The sequence below is a fragment of the Mus caroli genome, chromosome X (assembly GCF_900094665.2).
Source record: "Mus caroli chromosome X, CAROLI_EIJ_v1.1, whole genome shotgun sequence".
Taxonomy (NCBI): Eukaryota; Metazoa; Chordata; class Mammalia; order Rodentia; family Muridae; genus Mus; species Mus caroli.
Window position 1 is genome coordinate 5,181,898 of NC_034589.1, and position 13,654 is coordinate 5,195,551.

The following is a 13,654-nucleotide window of genomic DNA, read 5'->3' on the forward strand; positions in this document are numbered from 1 at the left end:
CATCAGATATCATTTAGGATGGGGCAGGTGTTATAAACCAAGCGACAATTTGAGGCAAAAGCCCAGGAAGATGAAAGCATAATGTTTTCAGGAAACTGTAAGGAGTCCATCATGACCAAAGCCAAGAACTTGAAAGAAATCTGCTCACAAAAGCAAGCTCTGTAGGCGGGCAGGGCCCAGTTCTCCCAGAGCGCTGCGAACAAAATCTGGATTTTATCCTGAGCTTGGCACAAATCTTTGGCCAATGTTAAGCATAAGAGCTTTGGCAAGGACAGAGCTTTGAAGTCTGGGACTCCTAGAGCACACTGCTTAGGAGCACAGGCCCTGGGGTCAGATCTGGATTCCATCCTGCTTCATGCTACAGAAGTCATTCATTTTTCTCTTGCCTGCTGGAATGTAAGCTCTCTGAGGTCAGCACCCCCTCTTCTTGATCTCTGCTGTAGGCAAAGAAATCACTAGCTTACCATAGAATGTTAAGGAAACACAGTGACTATTTCCCCAAAGCCATCCTTATTTTTTCTGGACATACACCAAGAAGGAGGTGATAGTCCCACCCCTTTTTGTAGGTATATGTGGCCATGCATTAAAGTTTCCTCAGTAGGATGCAGGATGTGTGTGTGTGTGTGTGTATGTGTGTGTGTGTGTACATTGCCACACATTGCTTTTGGAGCTGCTTGCTTATTTTACCTTTTTACAAGCTAGAACCCAAGTGTGGTCCCAGTCTGGCTTTGACCCTTTAGATGAGCACAATAAAATGGCAGACGGCAAAGTACAAAAACACAGGGTCCTGGATTTCAGAATAACCACCTACAAAGCTAAGCTACTGACCTGAGGGCTTTCTCAAGGAGAACAAATAAGGTAAGTCTGCTGAGCCATAGTGCTAGAGGGGCTTTACGTTACAGTGGCTAGTCTTTACTAGTACTGACTTAGTGAACAGCCTCTGAATGAAGTGTATGCAAATGTTGTCAGGGTCTTGTTTTGCTTGTCCAGCCTGACAATACCTTAAGTGCAGGGGCTTATGTTTGTCTACTGTCCTGAAAGCACCTAGATTGGTGGCAGGCTTGTGTTGAATTGAATTAAAGGCAATAAACTCAACTCTGACTAGACAAGTCTCCCTAGGCCTATCTCAGGAGTCTGCTTTGCCAAAATGAGAGGATTGTCTCTTCCAGACTAACAATAGTTAGAGTTTGAAGCTCTTTGGACAAGAAGGAGCTGCTAACGGAAGGAAAAGGAGGAGGCGGCACCACAAAGGTAAAATCCTCTTGGGTGACCCTAGGAAATTTGCAGAATTACAGCTGCCAGAGCTCAAGATTTGCACCACCACGGCTAAAAAAGTCACAGGGGAGAAAGGGGACCCCTCTCTGCGGAGAGAAGCACGCTAGCACTAGTAATGCATCAAATTTAACAACATTGCCACAGACATCCCCAAATCCTGTGCTCCTGAGAACTCGTTAGTTACATCGGATGTGACATATGGGTGGGTAAGAGAGTCTGGAGCCTAGAGTCCTGTAATTAACCAATAGCAATCAGGAGTGAGGGCAATTCCAGGGGAACTGTAATTGTCTGGAAGTTCTGGGTGCCTGCAGGCTGAGCCGCAGGCCAGAAACCCAGCCAGCTCTGTCCCCAGGAATCACAAAGAGCCAAGGTCATGGTTGCCATTTTAAAAGGGGTCCTTTCTCAGAAAGCTTGAGATCACAGCAGATTGCAGCAAGTGAGAATTTCCTCTGATGTATGAGTTTGCATCTGGCTGGCACGAGCCTGCTGGTCCTGGGGACATTCCCACAGAACCATGCAGTTAATGTACAACCTGCTGGGACTCCAGGAAGTAAATGGTACCAGGTCTGGATGACGAGTGTCATAGGCTGTCAAGCCAACTCCAAATTCTCTCATTGACAAGGATTTACTAGATGATTAGTATATACCAAGCTAGAAGGGAGTAGCTAGATATTTAGACTCTTTTGTTTTGGTGGTGGTGGTGATGGTAGTGTTCATTTGTTTGTTGTTTGGTTTCGGTTGGTTGGGTTGGGTTGGTGTTTTGTTTTGTTTGTTTGTTTGTTTGTGTTTGTGTTTGTTTTGAGGCAGAGGTTTACCAGAGAGCCCTGGGTGGCCTGGAATTCATGGCAATCTTCCTGCCTTAGCCTCCCAGAAAACATCTGTTGTTGATGTTGTTCATTGTATAAGATGGTGGCTTTCATAATGGCATCCTTGTTCAGGGATTCACGTACTTCTCCTCTGGTACCCTCTTCTGGACTCTTGCCCTGCAGCAAATAGTCCTCCTACTTTCCTGACCTGCATGTGTATGTACAATCTAGGTTGAACCTATGAGAGAATGAATGTGGATCGTTCTCTCTCTTTAGAGTCTGTTTTTTTTTTTTAAATAAGATGATCTCCAATCGTAACTATTTCATGAAAATAGCACTGTGTGTGTGTGTATGTGTGTGTGTAAGAGAGAGAGAGATCACATGCTGAGTGTTTGAGAGTTTCATACATTCATATAATGTGTTTTGAACAAATACACCCCTTCCCTTCCTTTCCATTTGTCCCATGTCCCCTTCCTTACTCCACCCATTTATCCCATGCTCCCTTCCTTACTTCCGCACTCCCAATTTCATGTGCTCTGTTTGCTTTTGAAATCTACTGAGTCCACTTGGTGCTACCTATATGTTCACGGGTGTAGAACCATCTACTGGAATATAGTCATGTGCCCTCAGCCACATGCCTACAGAACACTGGTTCTCCTTCCCTTAGCAGCCATCAATTGCAGATAGCTTCTTGTGTTCATTTTCCATTTCTCTATCGGTAGGCATCCAGACTGATTACATATCTTGGCTATTATGAAGAAAGAGTACCAAAATAAACATGTGTCTCTTTGAGCAGTTGTCTCTGGCATGACTTAGATCCCTTTGGCTATATTTAGGAAGTATTTTTAAATGTTTGACAAGAAAAGAAAAGCAAATGTTGCTTTCACTTTTCCGTGGTACTAGGGATCAAATCTAGGACATTACCAGGCAGGTACTCTACCAGTGAGCTACATCCCAGCTCCTACTCCTAGGGTCTGATTGAATTGTCCAGTTGCCTTACCCCCCACATAACTGAGATTGCAGGCATAAGCTACCAGGCCCAGCTTAACGTAGCTATCACATCGGTGGCTGTTATAAAACCCTTGAGAGTGTACAGCCTTCTTCGTGGTATAGCCCATGGGATCTAGAACTTACTCCCCTGTCTAAAAAGCAGAGATGGAGAAAGAAGAGGTGGAGTCTGGGAGGCAAGACAGTGAGAGGGATGGAAGGAAGCACAATAGACAGGGATCAGCAGAGGCAGGAGCTACCAGTAGGGCTAGGGGAGGGCACTGAGCTCATGGGACTAAGGATTTGGTTAATGTCAAAGGACAGGCAAGTTCAAAGAGATGTGCCAAAGGGACCATGAATGGGTTGCCTGCAAAAACTGTTGTTTTGGGTGTTAATAAACTGACAAGACTGTTGTGTGGCTCTGGAGACTGTAAATTGTCTTTAGAGGGGTGGGAGGTTTTTCCCCCTCTGTAAAGCTGTAGAAAAATACCTTTAGCATCTTGCTGAAGTTCTCTGCTTGGCAAGCTCCTCTTCCCTGATAAAGTGAAATAAACAAGTGCTCACTAGGCATCTCTCTGAATCATCACAAATTCCAAAAAAGAACACTCTGTATTAATGAAGTAGATTTTTAAATTTACTCTTCTAAGTGGAGATGGAAGTTGAGCAGCCCTTGTTTGCCTAGGCAATACAGCAAGGAGCACCAAACATTCTAGGCTGTAGTCAGATCTGTAATACCCTTGAGGAGTTAAATGCCCAAAAAGAAAAAAAGACAACCTCGTTCTGGGTCTGTGGACATCTAAAGAAAGCATCAAGCATTCACTTAAACTTGACGAGGTGAAATCCTGGTTCCTGTCCCAAGGTTGTGCCTTTGGGAAGCAGAGGTGTAGTCTATAATGCAAGATTGTTGGACAGGTATACCTGTGGGTGGATAGAGCTTGACAGGGGTGGAGGCTGCCAGTAGGGAGAGAGGAAAGCAAGGAACTGTTGCTGTATTTGACTAACGCAGCAAGGTATTCGGTAGCAGGATTGCCTGCAGAAAGGCTTGTATTAGGCAGAAATAGCTGAGTCTTCACATGGGCTTGCCTGAGCGTGCGTACACACACACACACACACACACACACACACACACACACACACACACACCACTTAGATGCAGCACTAGGACCACCCAGAAGAATGCATGACCAGGGGCCAGACAGCTCTCAGTAACAAAGATGCTTCACCAGAGGAGCTGACAGCTGCAGCCTGTCTGTAGACCATGCTCCTCACAGCTGGACAGCAAAACCCTTCCTTGAAGAAGGATCCAGGCAGTAGGTCTCTGTCTATCACAGCTCCAGAGGCAAAATTGGCTGTGTGCTGCCCAGGGCTTCTCAGCTGCTGGTAACCTCCGGGACTGCCCATTCCACCTGCTCTGGCAGGCGGCAGATGAGCTTTGTGCAGAACTACTGGAGACGTTGCCTGCCTCTTCCTGTGCAGTCCCTGCCCCTTCCATCACTTTGTAGATGTGGTTGCTTTCTCTAGTTCGTTGAAAAACACAATCAAATGCCAACTCACTACTGAAGATATTGAGGCTGAACTGAGATAGCACAGACCAGTCTGCTCTCAAATAGCTTACATTCTAAGGTAGAACATGTGGTTGAGCTCTCAGCAAAACCAATTGCTTTATCTTAGGTTCGACCAACAAATGAAAAGGGTACTTGAAATGCTCTGAACGTGCTGTCTACTAACTTGCTAGAGAGATCACCAATGCCTATTATTTAGAGGGAATTCTTGCTGGGGCCAAGCACTGTTCTAAGAAGGCCATCAATGTTAAGGTCATCACTCGCTGTGAGCCTATGAGGGAGGTTCTAGTCCTATCTTTACATTGAGGGTTAGACAGACTGAGTCACTGATGTATCATGACTCAGTTAATCTCTAGTGAAGGAAACTTCATCTCATATAGTCTAGCTTCTTCAGAATGTGTGGATTTTGTCTGCCTACTGTGCTATCTCTCCCAGTTGCCTGGTACACCTAAATTACTTCTTGGGGCCTCTTCAGATGGGCAGGAAGACGCTGGAGGGCTTGTGTGGGGAAGACACTGGAGGAAGAGGAAGACTTGGAAAGGTAAGTAGGTGGCATGAGATTAAAAGGACTCTACAAGCAAGAAGATATCATGGAGGAGGTTTGTAAAAAGTATATACACACGTACACATATATATATATATATATATATATATATATATATATATATTCATATATATGCATAGATAGATAGATAGATAGATAGATAGATAGATAATTAGCCAGGGTCTGGAAAGACAGCTCAGTTAAGAGTACTGACGCCCAGCATCCACATGGCAGTTTACAATATCTGTAATTCCAGGTCGAGGGGATGAATTAAACATGCCCTTCTGGCCTTCAGACAGACATACATGCAGGTAAAATACTTATATACATAAAATAATATTTTCTATAAAAGAAAATATTAGCAAGAAGCCTTATAGGTTAGGTTTTGAGTGCCAGTGGTTTATTTGTGATCCCATTCTAATAACCATCAAGAGGAGCTGTGGTAGAAGATAAACAGGATGGGATAGTACAGATGCTAGATGCTAGATTACCTGTCCCTCTGGGGAGTTCTGGGGGACAGGCTAGAATGGGCTCCAGTTATCCCACTCTAGGGCCAGGACAGATGGGGCATTAATCCACTGTATTAATCCTATCCGGCAGCAGCAAAGGTTTCTCCAAGGGTTACAGGGCTGACTTCACCCTTCCTCCACCTGCCCTGTGCACAAGAAGGACACTCTTATGCCAGAGTAAAGCATACCAGCCAAAGCCTGCAGGTGGAAAGGCAGGTGCTGACAGCAAGGTATCTAATAGACATGCACAAAAATGCCTAATCCCACAGAGATATGGTCAGGATATTAGCAGGCTGGGCCAGGACACATTCTGGAAGTGGTGCAGAGAATAGGCATCATAGCAGCCTGCACACACACACACACACACACACACACACACACACACTCTCTCTCTCTCTCTCTCCTCCTAATCCCCAAAGTCTAGAATTGTGTTACTTCTCATGACAGAAAGGATGTTGCAGGTAGATGAAGTTACCAATCTTAGGGTGGGGAGAGTATCCTAGATTATCAGAGGGGATCCAGTTGAATCCAGGAGCCAATAGCCAGTGTCATTAGGAGCATGTGATGTTGGAAGCAGAGAGGGTGATGTGAAGAAAGGGACATGAACTATGCCATGCAAGTGGTCTCTGGAAGCGGGGAAAGGCCACATTGTAGAGCCAGAACCTTTCAGAACCTCAAAAACCCAGGTTTCCCGGTACCTTAACAGAAGCTTTAGTGAGACTGAATTTCAGTGCCTGCCTCCAAGAACCGTAATACTAAATGTGTGTTGTTGTTAGTCACCAAACCCACAGTCATCTGTTACAGGAACTCCTGAAAAGCCCATACAGCCCTCTTCCACTGAGCCACTGTGTGAGCTCTCAAGCAGAGAGTTCATCTTTTTTCTTGGCATGTTGGATCTGTGCACTGCTTAAACTTGGACTGTTCTTGGCAGGACCACATAACAATCACTTGCAGTTGATGACAAAGGCCTTGCCTCCATGTTTTTGAGGAAACTGAGGTTCAGGGCGTCGCCAAAGGGATTTTCCCAGGCTGCTCAGAACACTGGCAAAGGAGGCAGCTCTTCCTCCGGGCACCACCTGCTCTGCTCCTGCCTCTGGATGTTGTAGACCTTCTCACGCAGGAGCAAGTCTGTGACTTCCAGGACTTTCTCTCCTCTCTGTCTGGGGATGAGAAGCTGCTCTGATGTTTCCACTAGAACAAAAGCCACACCTTTCGGAGCCCTGGACTTGGTCCAGGGAGAAGATACAAGAGCTACTCTCAGTCCACCTGCTTCCTTGTCTTATATTTATTGACCTTCTTAATCCATCAGAGTGCAGAGGACTTTTACCGTATGATGAGAAGGGTGCATTTTACCCTAGGTTAGTGATAGAAGAGAAAGAGATGATCAAAGCTCTGATACAAGGTAACTGGGTGAACTTGGCCAATGACCTATCTTTCAATCCTTGATAAGACCATTACCTCTAGCTTGCCCTTCCCCAAACAAAACAGGGGCAAGAGAAAGTTAGATCACCTGTGTGTAGGATCACTCAAGCAAAAGTTCCTGTCATAATATCCTAATTACCATCTATTAGGGTGCCTGAACTTCTGTACTAGGCATCAGTCTTTATGGGGAGGATCTTCTGGCTCTGAAGGCCCTCTATAATTGTGATTTGAATGTCAAATGTCAATCCCCACTTGGTGGCGAAATTTGATAGGGTCATGGAACCTTTAGAAGGTCGAACCGAACCTAGCTTGAGGAAGTACATCATTGGGAGAACTTGAAGTTCTATAGTGTAGCTCCAGTTCCTCTTCATATTCTCTCTCTCTCTCTCTCTCTCTCTCTCTCTCTCTCTCTCTCTCTCTCTCCCTCCCTCCCTCCCTCCCTCCTTCTTTCCCTCCCACCCTCTGCCTCCCTTTCTTCCTTACTTCAAGGCAGAAGCCTTATGCTCATGTTGTAGTGCCTTGCCCCCCTCCCACCATGATAACTGATAACTGATAATTGGCTTTCACTTAGATATTTTATCACAGTGCCAGAAAAGTAACTAATACACTCACGGAAGGGAAAAGCCCTAGGCAGCAGCTATACCTGGAATTCTGATGAACTGTCACTCTAACTCAGGATTACTGCATATTTTCTGTGTCCTCTGCCTGAGTTTAGGGCATATATAGAAAGGGCCCTCCTTGAGTAGGAAGATGATCAGAGAGTCCTGAGGAAGTGAGACAGGGAGATGCCAAGGAAAGAAAATAGTGTTCGTTCTGTCTCTTGCTTTTGTCCTGAGCTAGTTTTCTGCTACAGGTCTGAGCTCACTGACATGTCTCATCAGCCAGCAGTCTCTTCCCAGTGTTCATCTCTGTCTGGCATAGCCTAACAAGAAACCAATTTGAAAGCCCAAATGCCATTTTACCAAAAATGTTGACATATTTGACTGAGTTCAGGGATGGACTGAATGATAAAATGTCTCAGTAGATCTGGATCCCTTTCCCTGTATTTGTGAACTAGACAAAGCCAACTGTGGAAAACATGTTTGATTGGTACCACAGCTGAGAATTTAGAGGAATCAGAGTCTGAGGTCAAGTTCCTTGCTAGTACTGTAGAGAGCAGGTGGTCCCATGTCAGCTCTCTTGGAATGAGAGGAGAGAGAAGGAAGGAAGGGAAGGAAGGATAGTGAAGGCTGAAGATGTATAGTATACAACACAGTCACTCTGGAAACCTTCAAGGACACTGCAAAAAAATCCTTCATATAGAGTCACCATTTAGAAGTGGAGGCTCAATACCAATCCCTCCTGGCCAATTATGTCAATTTTATTTGTCATAAGAACATGGAATGGGGTGATAACTCTACACACATCTAGGCCATGATCCAAAACATCTTTGTAAGTCTCTAAAGAAACCAAGGCCTCTGTGGCCCAGACCTGATGCTAAAAAACATTGCAGTGGGTAAGATAAAGTCAAACTGAAGCTCAGTGGTCAGGAGGAGTTGGTTTTCAGAGAGGAAGGCAGCATGATCAGAAAGCATAAACAGTCAGAAGTGAGAGTAAGGATCACTGGGGCTCAGCTAAATGATGCCGCTGCTTAAGCTTGGACTGTGAACTACTTCCCAAAACAAAACAGAATGGACTTAAGGATTAGTCCATCTGAACTCATCTCATACTGGCGCAAAGCCAAAAGGGCCAAGTATCCTCCTCCATTGACTCCCTAAATTATCATATGCTGCTAGAATGTTCTGGAGTTTAGCATCTTAACCACCTGTGCAGATTGTCTGTCATATCCAGAAGAAGGCTCAGCAAGTTTGCATGTGAAGAAAATAACCACTGAGCTTGAGGGCAGCACAGCTTCAAGGTAGCAGAGCACACTCTGAAAATGGCTGCCTTTCTCCGTGAGAGCCAGCAGAGTAATGCCAGCAATAAGTGCTCTTGTATTTCTGTCTGTGTGCTTCAACTAAATCTATTAACATGACAGCATGCTATAGAAAACCATATAAAGAATGATGCAAAGAGCAGAGCCAAAGCACCGCAGTCACACCAAGCAAAGCCCTGCTAGATGGACTGATAAAAAGCTGTATGATCTAGCCTAGCCATGATGTTCAAGGCTAGTCAGCTGCCCCACAGATGACTGTAGATGCAGGAACATGTGTGTCCAGCTCACAGTCACTGACAATGACACACTTGGGAAGGAAATAAATGTGTATTGTTATGGGCCACTGAGATATTGTCGAGATTTTGTTACACAGCATGATTATGGCAATAGCAGACAGATATAACTCTCCCAAGCCCAAGATAAATTCCTGCTCTGTGAGTTTGTAATGTCTCTCTCGGTATCAGAGTTTCTTATTTTCCTCATTCTTTCAAAAACACGTATCACCTTCCAAACTTGACTACAATCTCCTGAGTGTCCAGGTTTATCCCTCTGTTTCCTTCATGAGTATTTAGAAGCATAATGGTAGACCTCCAAGCTGCAGGTGTGACTTCTAAGCCCTCGTGGATTTCCAATGCCACAGCTCCTTTCAGAGTCTTACAACATGAGAATTAGAAATGGATTAAGATAGCACAAGAACCATCCCCTCCTTTTACGAATAAGCCAACAGAGGCTATGAGAGGTTCAATTACTATTCATAGCCACATGGCTGGCTGAAAGCAAAGCTAGACCTGTTTGCCAGGTCTCTTGGCTATGAGTCCAGTTCTTTGTTCCCCCGAGGTGACATTAGCTCCCTAACTGATTAGCAAGGCCTACCCAATACCAGCGTGATGAAAACTCTGGCACGAAAGCAGAAGACTCATTATGAACTAGCTATATTTTCCAGGAGGAAGAATGGAGAGTTACCATCACCATTACTCCTGGTGATTATAGATTAGCCCATTGATTTATATTTAACATAAAGATAACACTTTATTTATTTCATCTTTGTCTCATTCCTAGTTAGAAGAACACTTTCAAACCTCCAGAGGCTCTTATGGACTCCCTTCCATGAACATAGACTAGGGTTTTTATTGCTGTGAACAGACACCATGACCACAGCAACTCTTATAAAGGAAAACATTTAATTGGGGCTGGCTTACAGTTTCAGAGTCCATTATCATCATGGTGAGAAACATAATAACAGTATACAGGCAGACATGGTGCTATGAAGGAGCTGAGAGTTCTACATCTGAATCTACACCTGAATCTACAGGCAAGAAGAGAGAGTGCCACACTGGTCATAGCTTGAGCATGTAAGACCTCAATACCACCCACACCCAACATGACACACTTCCTCCATCAAAGCCACACCCACTTCAACAAGGCCACACATCCTAAATGTATCATTCCTATTGGCCAAACATTCAAACATATGAGTCTGGGGGGGGGGGCATTCCTATTCAAATTACCACACTGTGACAAAATGCCTGACAGAAGAAGCTTAAGAAAGGAAAGGTTGGGCAGGGCTCATGGTTTCTGGGGATTTAGGCCCATCATGGCAGAAAAGGCACTGACTGTGGAGATGGTTCTACCTATAGTAATGAGATGTGCAAAGGAGGCTAACTCACAATGTGATCATAAAGACTCAGAACCAGATGACAAAAGAGTGAAGTCCTAATTCCCAAATACTCACCCATGATGAACCAACTCAACCAGCTATACTCCACTTCCTCTCAGAGCAGTGCTACCAACTGGGGACCATATCTTCAAATACTGGAGTCCTTGGCAGCCATTTCAGTTTTGAGCTATAGCACTAAGATATTCCTTTTTCATGGACCAGGAAGTATTTTTAAAGCCTCTAGTGTTATCTTTCACCCAAAAGAAAGCTTATGGTATGAAAAGTCAAAAGAAAGAATCATATACAGAAATCAGTAGGTCACAGTAGCATGAAGACTTGTAAGTTGGAAGAACTAGTTGTTGCCTCTTGCTTGTCTCACCCACCCCAAAAAAAACCCTGGATTCTCCTTGCTCTGATTATTGTCATTCTTCCCCCAGATTAACTTAAGACAGCACAGTTGACCCTATAGAGCCTTAGGAAGTGGGCAGCAGAACTTTCTGGGCAGCCATAGATAGCTGATGGGGAAACTTTCATGAGAATAAAAGGAAATAAAGGTGGGGCTGGAGAGATGGCTTCCAGGTCAAGGGCACTGGCTGGTTTCCAGAGGACTAAGTTTAGTTCCAGAGGATCTAATACCCTTTACTGCCCTCTGTGGACACTTCATACATGTAGCACATACATATAGGCAAAACATCCACACACCTGAAATAATAAATAAATAAATAAATAAATAAATAAATAAATAAATAAATATTTTTGATAGAGAAGAAATGCAGACTACATTTGCAGTTCTTCCTTCCTAAGAAGAGTAGAGTCCTTTTCCAGAATCCTGTACTTGTGTCAACTGATGTTACTTTTTCAAGACAGTCCTCCCAGATGCTTAAGATAGCGTCAGGAGCACCTTCTCATGCCCCTTATATTCGATTGAGTCTGAGATTCATCACTTTTAAGAATTACCAATATGTTAGGTATACCAATCAGAAAAAAAAATGTCACTGTTCAATAACACAAGGCTTTCATGGCTCTTGGGATTTTTATTGTGTGGTTCATTATTAAAAGAGCACTTTTAAATGTATTTAGACAGATTTGTATGATATAGCACTCTCATGAAAAGGAAAATACACTCAAAATTAACTGGTGGAGGTAATCATCCTTAACTTCCTTTGTATGTGGGCAGAATTCTCCTTGGAGGGCAAGAAGGAGGGAAAAGGAAATGATTGCCTAATGGGCACAAAGTCACAGCCGGAGAGTAGAAATACATTTTGGTATTTTATTACACAGAAGGGTGACTACAGTCAACAGTGTCATCTTGTATAATTCAAAACAGCCAGAAGAAAGGATTTAGAATGCTCGCACCAACAAGAAATGATAAGCACCTGAGATGATGGAGAAGCACAATATCCCGAGTTGATCATTACACAAGGTATGAAGCTCCCAAACACTGCCTCATACCCAACAAAGATGTGCAATTATCAACTGTCCATTTAAGACGCCAATCCATCAATCTAAATGTTTAAAAATGTGAGTGTTTGGAATAGATTTGTGACTCAGAGTCTTCAGGCCCATGTCTCCACTGCCAAGTTGTGTCTCCTCACCAAGTCGTATCTTCCCTCACCTATCTTTCTCTCCACCGCAGGCCTCAGTCACTATTGCACACCAGGCAGCTGCTCCATTCACTGTCAGAAAAGAGTTTTACAGAAAAAGTGGTGCCTAGTCCCACCGAAGTCTCCTCAGATGGGAGCAACTCTAGTGATTTTTTTTTTATCCCCAACTTCTCAAGGCAGATTTTGAAGCTCAGTACTGGGAAGCCTCTTGCTAGAGTTGTTCTGGCAAAGCAGCCTGCAGAGCTGGGACAATGACCCAGAGAGTGTGGTTGCCAGTAAAATGTTTCTTCTGTAGACCTGACATTCATTCATCTCTTGTGCACAGAAGAACATAGAACAGGCTGGTTTTTACAGCATGCATATGGCAGGGTGACAGACCAAGGTAGGAGGCACACAATCTGCCACTTCCAAGTCATGGGAACTTGGGCTAGTGGCACCACTCACTCAGCTCTCAGTTTTCTCATCTGTTATTAAAAGGAAGCCCTCAGTCGCCTTTTTCAGTGCTCTCTCTTGTGGAAGGCCAGGAAGCTATTCTTGTGGATGAGGAAAACACAGTGCCCAGAATATAGTGAACAGAGGGTAACTACGATCTGTGGCTTCTATTGTAACTCAAGCCAAAGCTTCTGATTCAGGTATGTAGAAATGCCAGCATCTAACCCCAGGATCCTCTACATGCCTCTATGCATGAGAAGACAAAGGCATACCTGATAGATGCTATGACAGAAGTGCCCATTGCTACTGTAACTAGGCAGGGTCCTTTAAATTTAACTAAAGCTGTGTGTCATCTCAAGGTCAGGGTGCCACATTACAAAGATAAGCAAAACAGTCAAGAGTGGAGTGGATTGCTATTGGGGAGGGGTATGTTTAGCAAGAAGACATGGCCTAGCCCTGTAAACCAAGCACAGAGGTCTGTGAGTATCAGGTATCTCCTTGCTTGCTTAGTGGCTTGTTCACATTGACTACATAATTAGAATAGAGAAAAGTAGCTGTCTGAGTCATATTTGGTGGGAGAATGGAAGCAATGAAAGAGTTCCAGCAAGGAGGTGTCTTGCTTGACAGCACTGTTGCTGGGCATAACGTCTTGGCAGCATATGTGGGCATCGCACACTGTGAAGGGACAGTTAGGAGGTCATTTCCTGCCTTGGCAGGAAGTGTTGAGTGATAATCTAGGGTTGGACTTGTGGGACAGTCAGTTTGAGCCACGTTGTACAAGGACAACTGTGGTGGCAAGAAACACCAAAGAACAAGGGGAGGAAGTTGATGAATAAGGGCTTCTTTCTTCTGGGTCTGAAAGCCTGGGAACATGGGAAGATGAAGAGCATGCTCCCCAAAGTGTGGCTCCAGACACTTGAGAGAGAGCTTTGTTTGGTAAT